This window comes from Camelus bactrianus, chromosome 26 (genome assembly GCF_048773025.1).
Source record: "Camelus bactrianus isolate YW-2024 breed Bactrian camel chromosome 26, ASM4877302v1, whole genome shotgun sequence".
Classification (NCBI taxonomy): Eukaryota; Metazoa; Chordata; class Mammalia; order Artiodactyla; family Camelidae; genus Camelus; species Camelus bactrianus.
Window position 1 is genome coordinate 23,709,965 of NC_133564.1, and position 15,977 is coordinate 23,725,941.

Here is a 15,977-nt window from a genome sequence, read left to right on the forward strand (position 1 = left end):
CTCTACCTCCAGAGTTTCTGGATGGTTGGTTTGCAGTCAGCACTAATACCCCACCCCAGTTGATTTTAATGTGTAGCAAGGGATGAGAAAAACTGCTCTAAAAACCAGTTGATTAGAAAACCCCTGAAAATTTCCATCACTCTATTTCTGCCTTTTAAAAGACTCAGATTTCAAAAATTCATTGTATATTGTTCCACCAATGTAAAATAGATTTTTTTCCTCCAAATATCTCTCCATCCTTTCAGTCCCCAAATCATTTTAGAGTTGATATTGCACCATTTAGTGAGAACAAACTATTTAGTAATTTCCTCACCACTGATCAATGCAAGTTACAAAATGGCAGCTAGCCTTTTAGGGAGCATTTTTAAATCCTCAAGTTTCAGCAAGCGTTTATGTCTAGAAGAAACTCCATTTGGATAGGGGTGCTCTGTATCACCCTAATTAGCAGCACAGCAACGCAAGCCCTGTAGAGAACTGGCCTAATTTGGTGGAACTGGGTTGAGAGCCAGGTTTCTGGAACTTGGCAGCGAGTGAAAGCACTACGGGCACCAATTAGCCAGCGTTGCCTTCAACCCCTAGCTGCTTAGTGGCAGCCTTTTAATGTTTGTTGGTTTTTCATTAAAGATTGATCTGACTCTGCGGATTTCTAATGTCCTTTTATTTGGTAAGTCAATGCCAGTCTGGCAGTAGCACATACACAAGATGTTAAAAAAAAAAAAAAAGTCTTGGCAGAAACTGACTTTCAAAGTTCAGCTCTATAATTCCAGAAGAAAAGAGATGAAAAAAAAAAAAATGGTGGTGGAGTGAGATGCAAGCCCCTCCCTCAAGGCAGTGGGACATCTAAGGGGCTGAGAGGCACAGCTGCTCCTGGGCCCTGGAGTTGGGGGGAGTGGAGAGGAGTGAGAGGTTATCTTGAGCAGTTTTTCCCAAAGGATAAAAATCTTAATGCTGTCTGTTTCCTACAATAGCTTTCAGGTTATTACCTTGGGTCTTAAGAAAGGAAAGTAGGTAAGTAAGAGGTTAGTTTGGCCTGTGGGAGAAAGAAAAAGAAGTTTTAATAGTACATTCAAGCTTCATTGCCAGAAGCCATTGCAGCGGCCAGGGTAGACAAAATTGCTTCAATACTGAATTTTCTGCCTCTTGAATATACTGATTGGCTGGGTGATGTAACCTGCCTAACCAATCAGATCGAGCCTCTCTGGGGCAACTCCAGACTAGCTGGAAACTGAACCTCATAATTGGCAAGATTCCCATCGCCAATTTATCTTGCATCTAACGAAGTATCCTGACTATAATTTCTGGCAGGAGCTCATGATGAGAGTACTTGTTAACAGCCTCATTGATAATTTGCCCTAAGTGGTTAGGACCACTGTTGTTTCTGCTGTGGCAAACTGGGCTTTCCTAGGGTTGGTGGTCTAAGGAGTTGTGTCACCTGCAATATGGCCAAGGGCACAGAAGAGTTTAAGACTGGTAGTCTTATCCTCTAAGGGCTGGCTAGAGCTTTGTTTAATATGGCTTATGTTCTTACAGCTTGAAAAGTCCTGCTTCCAGGGGTTCAACAATAGTGTCTGTTGATGCCAGCCTATCATATCATATCATATCATATCATATCATATCATATCATATCATATATGATATATATCTTGATATATACCTATACACTCATATATATATACTTCAGAAGTTAACAACAGTGTCTGTTAATGCCAGCCTTACTATATATATATTATATGTAATAAGCCAGACTTTTCCAGTTAATATATTTCAGCTGGAAAATTCCTGTTTCCAGGGGTTTAACAACAATGTCTGTTAATGCCATTATTAACAGGGTCTTTGCTTGCTGTTCTCTCTGCCTGAAATGTGTTTTCCCAGATCTCTGTATGCTTCACTCACTGACCTCTTCAGGGCTTCACTCAAAAATCACCTTTTCCTTGACCATACAATTTAAAATTTCAAAGCTTCCCCCACTGCCCACATTTCATATGTTGTCATTTTTTCTCCTTAGCTCACACTTTCTAAGGTACTATATATTTTATTTATTTGTCTTTTATTGCCTGCCTTCCCCCACTAGGCTGTACACTCCACGAGGGCAGAGATTGTGTAGAAGTGACACATAATGAGCAGTTAATAAATATTTGCTCAATGAATAAAATAGTCATATTTATTGAGAGTACACTGAGTTCAAGGCCCCATGCTCTTTGCTATGGAGGATACAAAACCATCTAAGACAGCCTGTGTCTTCCAGGAGGTCACCAACCAGTTGGCAAGGAAATGAGAGCTAACAGTATAAAACACTATGGTAAGTGCCAAATGAATGATCTGGATAATAATATGAGCAGATGTCAGAGGAGGGAGAGACCAGAAAGGGACCATGTGGTCAGGGTGGGCCCTATGGGTAAGGTGAGCCTTGAACATGACCTTAGAAGAGGAAGGCATTGGGTAAGTGTAGAAGAAGGGAGAGGGTGTTGTAGGTGGAGGCTTTGCCTCCTTCAGTGACTTTGCTGATAAGACACTTAGCCCTGGTAGTGCAAAAGCCACAAGGGATGCTCTGATTCGCACCTTAGCCTCCACCTTGGTCTTGTTGCCATCTGGACATCCTCAGATAAAAATGCTCAGGCACCTTCCAAGTGATCTGGTCACCTCTAGGCTGGGCAAGCTGTAGGACTGCTTCCTTGAGCTAATGACCCTAATTACCTAAACTCCCCTAATGAATAAGGGGAACACTCATGCTTCCCTAGCACTGGCTTCTTGGAACTTATAACTTACTTGTCTTATAACCGGAAGTTTATATCTTTTGGTCACCTTCATACATTTTTGCCCACCTGCCCCCCGCCCCTGGCAACCACCAATCTGTTCTCTGTATATATCAGTTTATTTTTTTAAATCATACAATATTTGTCTTTCTCTGTCTGACTTACTTCATTTAGCATAATGCCCTCAAGATCCATCCATGTTGTTGCAAAAGGCAGGACTTCCTTCTTTTTTATGGCTGAATAATATTCCTGTGTGTGTGTGTGTGTGTGTGTGTGTGTGTGTGTGTGTGTGTGTGTGTGTGTGTATCATATCTTCTTTATCCACTCATCTGCCAGTGGATACTTAGATTTTTTCCACATCTTGGCTATTGTAAATAATGCTGCAGTAAATATGAGCGTGCAGGTATCTTTTCAAGATAGTGTTTTGTTTTCTTCAGATGAATACCCAGAAGTAATCTTTCTAGATTATATGATAGTTCTCTTTTTGATGTTTTGAGGAACCTCCATACTGGCTGTACAATTTACATTCCCACCAGCAGTGCACAAATTTTGCTCATTCTCCACAACTCCATCAACAGTTGTTATTTCTCATCTTTTTGATCATAGCCATTCTGACAGGTGTGAGGTGATATCTCATTGTGGCTTTGATTTGCATTTCCTTGATGATTCGTGATGTATCTGTTTGCCATCTGTATGTCTTGCCTGGAAAAATTTCTACTCATTTTCTCTGCCCACTTGTAAATAGGATTTTTTTTTCCTATTGCGCTGTATGAGTTTCTTATATATTTTGGATATTAACCCTGTATCAGATATGTGCTGCAAACATTTCTTCCATTATGTAGGTTTTCTTTTCATTTTGTTGGTGGTTCCTTTGTTGTGCAGAAGCTTTTTAGTTTGATGGGGTCCCCTTTGTTTATTTTTATTTTGTTGCCTAGTTTTTATTTTTTATTGCCTGCTTTCACCACATTGTAACTGGCTCTTCTTTTGTCCAAAAGACAGGACACTAGCTGGTTAATTATGAAAGTAAGAGCCACAACACAAACCCAGCAGAAAGTCTGTGGGGAAAACTATTTCAGTTTAAGTTTAGACCCACCAGTTAACACTTCTCTTCACTTGCAACTAAACGCACATTAATGTTTTGATGGATATTTAAAAAGGGTATGATGATAGTTGGAGATTCCTTCCATACAAACCCAGTCTCCCCTGGATTTGGAATCTCAATTAGAAAAATAGACTTCAAAAAAAATAGTTTACCAAAAACATTTAAATTCTTAGGCAAAAGAGGCTTTCTTACTCTTTCCTTTTTTTCTAGACTCTGACCCTGTGGAAGAAAAGATATCCTATTTGGAGACAGTCCTATAGCCCAAAAGAGTCTCTCTTTTCTTTGGTGGGCTCTCAGAAACCACTGGGTTACTTGAATCTCAAATTAACCCATGTGTAACATGAAATCAATCAGGGAGATTTTTTCCATGGAAATTATACAATTTTGTAGGAGTTAGTTTACGCTTTTTTCCTTTCTAATCCAATACAATTCAATAGCTCCACTCAGTCCTCTTCTAACACACACACTCACAAATAGGAGGTTCCAAATCATTTGCCATTTAGCAAGTGTTTCCTCCTATCCTTTGATTTACTTCTTTTACATTTAAAGTAGACACTGCACTTGGTTGGAAGGTATGACTCTAATTCAAACTCAGCCCTCCTGGCCTGTTCACAAGGGAAGTTTTGCTGTAAAAGATGAATTGCGAAGTACTAGCTGAGTAGAACGAAAACAGTCAATGCAATTGGCCTTTGGTGCATTTTGGAGCTAATGATACTGAAGTCAATATGACTGGAAAAGAAAAATAAATGTCAATCCAAATACCAAAAAAGGAATAATCTACTGCAAGACTGCAAGAATCCTAAGCAGTTCCCAGTGCTCTAAGACTGCTCTGAGAACCATATCAATACACTAGACTCACGGTAATTAAAAAATCTAAAAAGCCGATACTTATTTTGTCCAAGGCTCAAGTGGAAATCCAACCTGGACTATGAACAAATTAACACAAAGTTCTGATCGTGCTTAAGCTGGGGCAGTTAGAAATTATTCTTGAAAGAGTATTTCTATCAAGAACTTTTCTTCTAAAGCTCAAAATACTAGATAATCATAAAAGTTGGAAGGGACTTAAGAAACTATCTACTTGCTTCATTTCATCGATTTGGAAGCTGTGTCTCAGAAAGCCAGACAGAGAGTGACACGTGATGAAGTCAGAAAGGTGGGCTGCGTCCAGAACCCTGCAAGCTATGACAATGAGTTTGAGTTTTATTTCATGTGCCATCAGGAGACTTTGGAGGGCATTAAACAGTATAGTCACCAGATCCAATACGTGTTTTCAAAGGGTAACTCTGGCTGTTGTGTGGAGAATATATGTGGAGCAGAGAGCATTAAGGAGACCAGTTAGGCTGGTGGGAGGGTGCAGGAGAAGGGGTTGGTGGCATGGACATCGGACGTGGGAGGCAGAAATGGAGGTGGAGGTAGATGGAAGGATTTAGGGTATATGTTAGAAGTGGCACCCACAGGACCTGCTGATGGGGTGTGAAGGAAAAAGAGAAATCAAGGAAGCCAGCAGCTGCAAAGACTGGCAGCAAACAGGTGTTTTAGCTGGAAATGACAAGTTGAGTTTTAAATATAGGACATTTAGGTTGCTTGTGAGACACATATTTCTTTAAACATTCTCTGATTTAGTCTAACGTTTGCCCCTATGTGCCTGAATTAAATGAGCTTCCTGTGTCATGCTCTAGAAACTTCACTCAAGTTCTTGCCTCTGGTTCTTGGACAAGAGTCAGTTGTTCTTCAATGACAACAATGATGTCATAGACTTGAGAAGATGTCCTAATTTCCCATCTAGAGATGCCCCTCCTGGTTTCTTGTTGTGTTCAGCTTTTCTTTCCCTTTATAGACTGCCCTGGGGCATCTGCATTGCGGGTGGGAGAGGCAGTGGGGCAGGTAGACCAAGGAGACCCAGAAGGCAGAGAGACAACTGGGTCATAGGCACCACCAGGTGACCCTCAGTAGCCCTGGATTGAGTGGTTGGCATTTCTGTTTAGGTTGGGGCAAACAGTGGGTAGTCGAAGAAAATGAAATTGTATAGAAGATGTTTAGTTTGGAGAAAACTGAAATGAGGAAAGGAAGCCAGCAACTTGTCAAGGGAGAGGAGAGGGGACCAGAATTGCCTGTGTATCCGATGGAAAGAACCCAGAGGAGGGTCTTGATGAACCAAATAGATGAGCTCATTTCCTCAGGGACCAGGAATCTGGAGAGGGGATGCATTCCAAGTTGCGTTGATGGAAGATACTGTGAAGAGAAGTGAGCTTCCCAGATAAACAGGTAGCAGAAGACCTGGGCTGAGGGTAGAGGACAGGTTTCAAGGACTAAACAAAGCAGTCTAGCTTTATTTGCTTTTAGGGTTTTTAGTTTGTTTGTTTGTTTTCTGGGGTATTTTTTAGTGCAAACTAAGGCAATCTGATCTGAATGCTCAAGATTATATATATGATTTTCCCCCCAAGGGTTTTTATATACCTAGTATTCCTACTATCATCATGTAGTTGAAATTTACTATCTGCTCACTAATTTCAGTTTGTAAAATGGTAAAAGACCATGGGCACTGGAGACAGAGCCTGGGTTTGAATCTTGACCCTACCATCTACTAGCTATGAAATTGGACATGTTACTTAAATCCTCTGTGTCTCAACTACCTCATCTTTAAAATGGGAGCAATGACAGTCCCCACCCAGTAGGGCTGTTGTGAGGATAAAAGGAGCTAATAACTGTTATGCCCTTGAAGTAGTTCCTGGCACATATTAAGCCCACTAAAATACCATTTCCTAGAGGGAAAAGAACAGAGGAGAAAACGGGGCAACAATTGTAGCTTCTTAGTCCCCCAAGTTTTTGTGAGATTAAGGAGAAGGCCAAAGTGAACACAGGTGACTTTTATCACCTCATCTTGGTATGCTGGCATAAGCGATCTTCTCTGCAAAGACAGAGAGCCACTGGGTCATCTCTTTCCTACAATAGAGGAAAAGGAGGGTGACTACATGAGTCAATTACACAGCATGTGGAAAATATAAAAACAGCAGCACAATGTCTGAATGTGCCTCCTAAAAGCATTGCTAAGTGATTCACCAAGCCTGAGACATAGGCAGATGGTGAGATCCCTTGAAATGCCACAGGGAAACATCTGGAGGCTTTACAGATTAATAGCATTAGAAAGATGCTATTAGGAATATCCTGCATTAGAAACATCCAACGCCTGACTTTTGCCACTATCCCCTTTGGTTTATGCCATTTCTCTCCTGAGGAAACAAACTTTTAAAAATTATTTTTCAATGTTAAAGGAAGAATTATCAATCCATTCAGGAAAACAAAATCATTCTAATTTACCACCTTTCATGGGAAGACAGCCTTTTGCTGCAGGGCTAGATAAATGGCAATCCAAAGCTACAGAAATGGAGCCAGCAACATGGTCAGGTTCAATTATTTCGTCTTCACTCAGCCAAGTAATTGATATCTGATTATTTTGCCTGATGGGTGTTGATGGAGAGGGAGTGATTTCTCCCCAGGCTGGACCAGCATCATGAGCAGCTTCTGGACTGCTGCTCGAGGAACAAAAGAATGTACAGGGCAGGCTCACTGGGGTCTGTGTCCCCAGACCAACCCACCTGGAGAATGGAGACCGGGCAGCAACCTCCCTGAGTTCAGAGCAGAGACCATCCCCAGTCACCTGTCCATCTTCTTGCTGGGAGTTTTTACCCCAAATCAGCCTCTTTGACAGTAAAACCTGTCGGTTCTAGATCCAGAACATGCTGAAGCAACTTTCTGCTTGGCAAAGAGAAGTGAAGTGGTGAATTTTTCCCCCTCCTGTTAACAGAAGTTGTTATGACAATGACAATGAACATGAACATTGCTTTTTTAAAAAAAAAATGAATAAATAAAGTCTATCTTTACATGAGTGCTTCATTTCATTCTGTTTCATAACCTTGGTAGCAAAATGGCTATTTAATGAAGGATTTGTAAGAATCAGGGGAAAGCATCCTTCAGATGCCCATCTCAAGCGTGAAGTGGAGATATTCTGAACAGCGGTTTGAATCATTAGGGAATCTCATCACAGTCCAGGGACGTGGGATTTCAGCACTAACCTGAACAAAGAAGTGAATTAAGCAGCTAATTATCATCACACAGGCAAACAAATTCTAGCCATTCAAATTGACTTCCTTCAAAATTGCTGTTTGTTTAACTTAAATAATGCTGTAAGACTTACTAATATAAACATCCCTATTTGCCAGAAAAGCCTTCATAGAAACAAAGCTCCAAGATTCAAGCCAAGATTGAGACTAAGAAACATCAAAGAAACACCTCATCATATCAAATATTTTCGTGGAGCCTTGCTGGACACCTGGCAACTACGAGGCTGTCTGGCTTTGATGACAGTTCAGCGGGCAGAACTCTTAGATACCTGCCATATCAGCAAACTGTTTTCTCCAAAGAGATAATACCATATATTGGTCAATAGGACCCATACTGTTAGGATGAAAAACAGACTCTTGGGTTTTTTTAGAGTAAAAGGTGATGACCTTCTGGTCCAGCCCAGAGAGGTTAAGGCCCTGTGTGGCCTAGAGCACACAGTGAGTTAGGGGCAGACCCAGGATATGAAGCCATGTTTTCTGGACTGCCAAGTCAGGGCTCTTTCCACTTCAGTGAGCTGCCTCTTAGGGAGCACATTTGAATCACTGGAGTTAAAAAAAATTCAACAGAAATACTCAACTTACTTTACACTTGAGAGAGACAGCTCTCAAGTGCACAGGAAAAAAGCTCCATCTCTCAGAGCCCACCTTGCCCCAGTTCAGATGGAACTGCTGTTTCTGGAGGGGGGTGAGGTAGGTGAAGGGGGCAGGCAGTGATTTTTGGCAAGTCTGAAGGCAAGCTGGACATGGCTCTAAAAGGTCCTAGTGTTCATGACAGTCTCAGGAAGTACTATGCGCTTGTAGCCCACAGACTGCAGGAGCTGAGTGATGAGGAGACATTCTGTTTAGAAGGGACAAGATGGGGGGATATGTTCTCTTCAGGAGGGGAAATTCACAGAAAAGTGAACTCTGTGGGTATGTTTGTTTAACTACATCTTTACTATGAGTCCTTACTATGTGGAACACATTGTACCTTTTCATGAAATTATTATAAAAGGAGATGTGGGTAGATGGAAGTGGGGATTGAAGATTTTGTTGAGAAATGAACTAGTGAATTGGTGAAAGAATGATTAGTCATCTCTCATTTATCTGGACTCTTTGGGGGAATTGGGTTAGATGGTTTTTCCAGTTACTAAGACTTCCTACTATAGATGTGAAGTCACCTGATTTTAACCGTGTTACATGGACATATTTTTTGTGCATGAGCATATTTTATGGAACACAATTTTACCTTTTCACTGATTGTTTTACTATATACAACTGTGACTTTGGGGCTTTGGAAATGTGAGCTATCTGTCCCCACCCCACAGTAATTTTTTTTTTTTTTAATCAGAGCTTCTTCTAGCTCCTTCCTTACCTTACCTATCATCACAAGCGTGTATTACTGTGAGCATGACATCCTCTGGGTACCGGGAAACAACAGTGAACAAGACAGATATGGTTGCTTCCTTTACGGAGTTTCCAGTCTAATCTGGAATTCAAACAAACCAAGCAAATAATTACAATCTGAAGTAAATTCTATGAAGATAACTGCTAAGATAGAGAGTAATGTTAGAAAAGAAGTGAGTATTCCTGTGTGGTGATTCCTGAAGAGCTTGCTGTGAAGGTGATAGTTAAACCACATCCAGAAGGAGGAGGCAAGCCTGGCGTAGGGAGAACTCTTTCCATCCCACTTTCCCCTCCATCTCGTTGCTAAAGTCTGCCAGCAAATATCAAAAACACATGTCTGTTAAATCATTAATCTTATGTTTGCAGAAAAATAGAGATGTTGCTCTTAAGGGGATTTCCGCCTTTCCTTAGGTGAAAATATATAAAGTTTATGACAGCTATTTTATTCACTTTTCATCTCACTTTGGAAAGATGTGCAAAGCACTGAGCCCCAGGGGAATAAAAAATGAATCATGCATGGTCGCTTCTACCTTAGGAATTGTATTAGTCAAGGTAAGCGAGGCTATGTTGCAATAACAAGTAATCCCCAAATCTTGGTGGCTTAATGTACTAGTAGTATATTTCTCACTCACACAATTTCCAAAGTGGGTCAGCAGCTCTTCTGGCTAGTTCTCCTTCAAGTCATTACTCAGAGATCCAGGCTTCTTTCATCTTGTGATGCTGGCCTCTTTCCGCAGAAAGTGAAGAGTGGGCTGGAGGCTTATCAAATATTTTTAAAGACTAGTTTTACAAGTTGCTTACATTACTTCCACCCCATTCCATCGATTAGAACCCAAGCACATAGCCTCACACTAACTGCAAGAAAGACTGAAAAACGGGGTTTTCTTATGTTCCCAGAAAGAAGAAGTAGGATAGATGAAGATATAGCTGGCCTCCATCACAGAAAGCTCTTAATTTAGTCCAGAAAGTCCAGCAGTCACTACAGTATCTTTATTAGGGGCAACTGTTAAAAAGCATTAAACAGAAATGGAAACAATGATGGGAGTCCACAGAGATGAGATTGATTAATTCTGATTAATCAATAAGGGATAGCTGAGAAGGGAAGTCTGCTAGAGGAACTGGGTTTGATTGGGGTCTTAAAGGATGAATAGGTATTTAAATGGTAGAAATAAAGGAGTGAAGTTAGACAACAGTGCAGAAATGTGAAAGTTCATACCAGCCAGAAGCGGTGAGGGATCTGGGAAGACTGGAGGAAACATGAGTGGGAAAAAAAAGGGACCAGATTCCCAAGGGTCTTAGATGTGAAGTGAAATAGTTTGGATTTTGTTCTGTAGGAAATAGGACATCATGAAAGCTTTTTGAATAGGTGGTTATATCATCAGATCTCTGTTTTAAAAAGATACTTTATTTTCCATGTATTTGATTGTTGGCTGAGGTCAGAGGAGAGCTTAATGACTAATAATCAGGGGTGTCGTTTGTTCGTAACAGGTAGTTTTTCTCTTCCAAGAATTGAAAACACTTTGTATGTGCTGGAGAAGCTCATGGATCCTCAGTTTCTTCAAGAGTAGCGCAGATGAATCAAATATCCTTATATGACCTACACACTTTACTGAACTGAGAAAACCTTGTACTGGTGGCACAAATGACATGTGAAAAATGTTACAGGTTGCATCATTGTAGAGAATTCTGTCCAAATGCTTTTGGGAGAAACAGAATCATGTGCCAACTCCCCAGTGGTGCTAAGAATACTGACACTAAAGTTGAGGGATTTTTGGCAACCTTTTGGGTCTGTTGTCATCAGTACCTTTGGGTTCCAGTTTTCAGCTTGTTTCTGATCAGCTAATAACAGGCATATCTTAAACTTTAACCTGAAAGGTAAATATCAGTCTCTTCATAGATTCTCAGTCCTACTGCTCCTTTGTAGTGTTGATCGTTAAATATATTTCTCCATTACTGCATTTGTCTAGATGCTTGGAAATTTAGTTTAAGTCCTAACATAGTTGAAGTTTCTTTAGTTTCCTCATAGCTCCTCAACCAAAGTCCCAAATTAACCCTTTTCATTCCCACATCCCCAGTCTGGAGAATAGTTGAAAATACAGAAACATAAAAACCTTGATGCTATGTGCTCTTTCTTCAGAGAAACTTAGCACACTTCACTAGAGTAGAAGTCACTGTTGGTTCTCCACCCAATGGTTAGTTGTTTCTTTACTCCCTGCTCTCAAAGCCCCAATTTTTTCCAGATGTCCTTGGCTTTTTCCTAACCTGTCTCAGGAATGAACCCAAATTAGTCTAACCTAATCACAGCAATCTTGTGCCCCTTGTCAGTGATGGATTTAGGAGTGACCCAGTCTGGACAATGGTGCAGTACAGGCCTGCTTGGAGGTTTCTTAGAAACATTGCCTTGATTTTGAAGAGCTCTGATGCCAGTGTTCATTTCTACTCTTCCACTGGATGATGTTGTGTCAAGATATGGTGGCTGGAACAGCAGGGGCCACCTGGTAGCCCTGGAGGAACCCAGCTGGAGCAATGCCAGCACCCTGAGGATGACGGAGTAGGAAGACGAGAGGATCCGAAGGTTCTGGTGGCATTGCAAAGTCACCAGCTTAACCAAGCCCAGAGATGTGCTCCATCAGGACCTATTTTATGTGAGACAGTTCATTTTCCTTACTTTCCTAAGCTGATCAACATGGAGTTTTCTGCTACTTGCCGCAGAAGTGCTGTAACTGGTAACAATGGTAATTCACCTCATTTCTCACCATCCTAGTGAGGAAGGCAGATGGTCAAAGCAAGAGTGTTCACGTTATATCACTGTAGGCTATAACGTGATCAGTGCCCTTGAGGTTGCACAAAGCAGGTTCCAGAAAGCAGGCGGTGAGCAAATGGCTTGATCTGAGTCACAGAGGGGATCAGGAAGAAAGCCAGAAAGAATGCAGCCAAGATAGCGGCTTCCTTCTCAAAGGCTAGCTAGAGCGTGGAACCAGGCACACCCAGCTCTGATTCCTTTTGCCCATAGACTTGGGCCACTTTACTCAGCATCTTGAAGCTTCAGCTTTTCTCATCTGTAAAATCTGTCTCACAGGTTGTTCTGAGAATACAAAATAATGCATGACAATTCACCTAACGTAGTGCTTAGAGCCCATGCAATCTAGGCACTCAGTAAAGGCAACTTTTATTTCAGCTGGGAGATGATGCCCAGGCTCCCAACCATAACATTAGCTGACACCTCCATCACATCATATAATTACTACTTCTTTTTTGTGGTGGGAACATTTAAGATCTAGTCTCTTAGTAACTTTCAAATATATAATACAGCAGTATTTAACTATAATCACTGTGCTATATATTAGATCCCCAGAACTTATTCAACTTCTAACTAGAAGTTTGTATCCTTTAACCAACATCTCTCCATTTTCCCCACCCCTTGGCCCCTGGTAACCGCCATTCTAATCTCTGCTCCTATGAGTTCAGCTTTTTTAGATTCCACATTTGAATGATACCATATAGTATTGTTCTTTCTTTGACTTATTTCACTTGGTGTGATGGTCTCAGGGACTGCCTATGTTGTTAAAAATGGCAGGATTTCCTCCTATTTTATGACTGAATATATGTCTTATCTGTTCATCCATTGATGGACACTTAAGTTGTTTCCATACCTTGGCTATTGTGAATTAACATGCAGTATAAATACCTCTTTGAGATTCTTTTTTCATTTCTTTTGGATATACACCTAGAAGTGAAAGTTCTGGGTCATATGGTAGCTCTATTTTTAATTTTTTAAGGAACCTTCATACTGTTTTCTGTAGTGGTTATACCAATTTACATTCTCACCAATAGAGCACAAATGTCCTCAAAACCCATTTTCTTAAGCTGTATTGTCACCTACGAACAGGAAAACTGGGTTTGTAAGAGGCATTTCGACTGACTGCCATGCTACTTACACAGACGCTGCAATAATTTTTCACAACTACTTGTTAGCTTCTAGTTTGAGAGAAAGAGAACTTAAAAAAAACCTGGAAGATTCTTGCTTAGAATAATTGCTCATTAGAACCCCATTTCATTATAATTGTACAATTCATCATGCTGAGCACTTCATTAGACATATTGTAAAAATCCTGACAACTTGAATATGCTACATTGAATACTGAAATGAATCTGATTTAGAGCTTTACTGTTTCTTGAGGGCATTTTCTATTAATGCATGTCTGAAAAGCCAGAAAAGTGAGGGTCTCCATATTTCCTTCTGGAGGTCATTACTGGAGATGTGTTTTTAAAAAAATTATCTTGAAATAGGAAACTTTCTTTAGCACAGAAGGAAAAAAATAGTCCATAAACCTGAAATAGTCACAGTGAGGCCACATCTGTCTTTACAAATACAAATAGCTCAGAATTATCTGCAATTAATACTTAACCAAATCTTTTTATAGTGCTGTTAGGGACTTTGGGGTGAAGAGAGCAGATTGAACATTTTCATTTATCTCTTTCTCTTTTTGAAAGCCTACTAAAATGACAGCAACGGGGGCTTCAGAAGGGTTTAAACCCACCAAGACAGGAAAAATGAAGGGGGTGAGCAGAGCAACACAGTCCCAGAAGCTGGAGGCAGATGGACAAGGACTGTTGACTTTCCAGACCCAAGAACCAGAATCCCAGGCCAATGGAGTGGAAAGTAAGATGCAAATTCACTGCACCTCAGTATCCCCCAGATACTCAGGAGTCTGCTTGGGAAGCATTTGGATCCCCAGATCTCTTTCCTCACACTGCCCAGTCTCCACTGGCACAAGTCGAGAGGTTTTTACCTCTGGAGAGAGTGGAACAAAGGGTCTCTAGACTGGAGGACTCTAGAAATAGTTGAGGGCAAGTCTACTGTAATACAACAAGGGGATCAAAGGAACATTTCCACACCCACAGGAGACATCTCACCAAGCCCTCTCAGGCTAGGAAAATGCTGGCGGCCGGGTCTAGACCCTAAACACGAGATTGGAAGTTACTTCTTTGAGGAAGGTGGCCATCCTAAGGAGAAATACCAAAAGATATCTATCTTGAAGAGTCCCCAAGGAAACAGCCGGTCAGAGGGGTGGTTCTCAAAGTGTGGTCTCCAAATCCGCAGTAGCAGCATCACCTAGAGAGTTGCTGAAAATACAGATTTTTGCACCCTGCTCCAGACCTGCAGAAGCAGAACCACTGAGGTTGGGGCTCTGAGATCTACTATAAGAAGCACCTCCCCTCCCGCCAAGTGTATACTAAAGTTGAGAACTACTGCTCTTCAGCAAAGTTTAATGTGGCCATAAAATTTCCCTTCCTTGTAAATATGAGCAGACAGTCAAGGATGAGCCGATATCAAAAGAAAAATGGAAGACCAACTAAACTGAAATAAAAAACAATCTTAGGGGGAAACGAGACTATTAGGGAAAAAAAGAATTAAACTTTGAAAACAGCTAACATCAATACCCTCAGAGAGGTGAGAAAAAATACCCATGAAACAAGAGGTTCTGATTTTTTTTAAAAGAAGGGATCCTTTAGAAAACAATAAAAATGAGTTTTTGAAAATTTTAAAATATGATAGTAGAAATGAAGACTTCAACAAAAAACTAAAAAGTGAAGCAAAAAAACAAAAAGATAGAAAACAGTGGGGAAAACGAGGGTAATCTGAGGATTAGTCTAGGAGAGTGATTCAGAACCAGTCTAAGAGGATGAACATCCAAATAATAAGAGATCCAGACAAAAGAAGCAGAGAGGAGGAAATAATGAAATAATTGAGAACAGTTTCTCGGCACTTAAGAACATACAGCCCCAGATTGACAGGACCCACCCCATGTCCAGCCAGTGGATGAACATAGATTCATATCCAGACAAGTCACTGTCAGATTTCAGAATGCAGGAATAAAGAGAAGATCCCGCAAGTTTCCAGAAAGAAAAGGTTAAATTTTGTAATAAGAATTGGATAGTGGTCACTATCAAAGTATCAAGTTCTGATTCTTGGGGACACTTAGCAGAGAGGTACCTAAACCAGGGACTTGTGATGACAACTGTTTCGTCCTCTGCATCTGCTCTCGCCTTTCTTCCATCTGGGCTTCACCTGTGACCAGAAAGTTCTCTCTCCTGAAGACTTGTCTCTCCAGCCTGCGCCTCTATCCTTACCTTACTAAGCAAATCCTTTTGTTCTCAGTGAGGCTTCATCTTACCTCAGCTCTAGAATTTCAGTCTAGAGGGCTTGGGGTAGAAATCTGGGTGGGGGGAGTAGGAGGCCAGCCCTGGGGTCTTGTCTTCAAGCTGCATTCTTAAATAACTTAGATTTCATATCACTTTAAATAACATGTGTCAAGGTGATTTTATTTACTCCAAATGTAAGGTTAAGAAAATATTGCTTGCCCCTATCAAGTGTTATTGTTACTGTTTTTATTTGGGGTGGATTGAAGGACTGATGGAGATTGAGGCCTTGGGCCCAAGGCCCTCCCTCAGCCATCCTTGGCCCTACGTCCTGGGATGACAACAGGAGCAGTCATTCTTCTCAGGAGCTAACTTGGAGGCTGTTTGGATGTGCCTTCTTGTTCCTAGGAATGAATCACCTCAGGTCTGTCCCATTCGAAGTTTCTCTCAGTGAACCTCGCTCTTAGAAGC

The 15,977-nt window shown here is 41.0% G+C and overlaps 1 long non-coding RNA gene across 3 annotated transcripts in view; it reads right to left on the reverse strand.

Moving 5' to 3' along the window:
* Positions 1-392: 392 nt before the first annotated feature.
* Positions 393-15,977, reverse strand: part of LOC141575108 (uncharacterized) — a 28,170-nt gene continuing 12,585 nt past the window's right edge. The window contains exons 2-6 of one of the 3 annotated variants that reach the window (XR_012502462.1): positions 9,995-10,121; positions 9,336-9,444; positions 7,452-7,608; positions 6,731-6,798; positions 393-6,137 (exon numbers count right to left, since the gene is read on the reverse strand). This is a non-coding gene — a long non-coding RNA (uncharacterized LOC141575108). Of the gene's footprint in view, positions 7,609-9,335; positions 9,445-9,994; positions 10,122-15,977 lie in introns of all 3 variants that reach the window. The other 2 variants (XR_012502460.1, XR_012502461.1) reach the window with 2 other exon arrangements.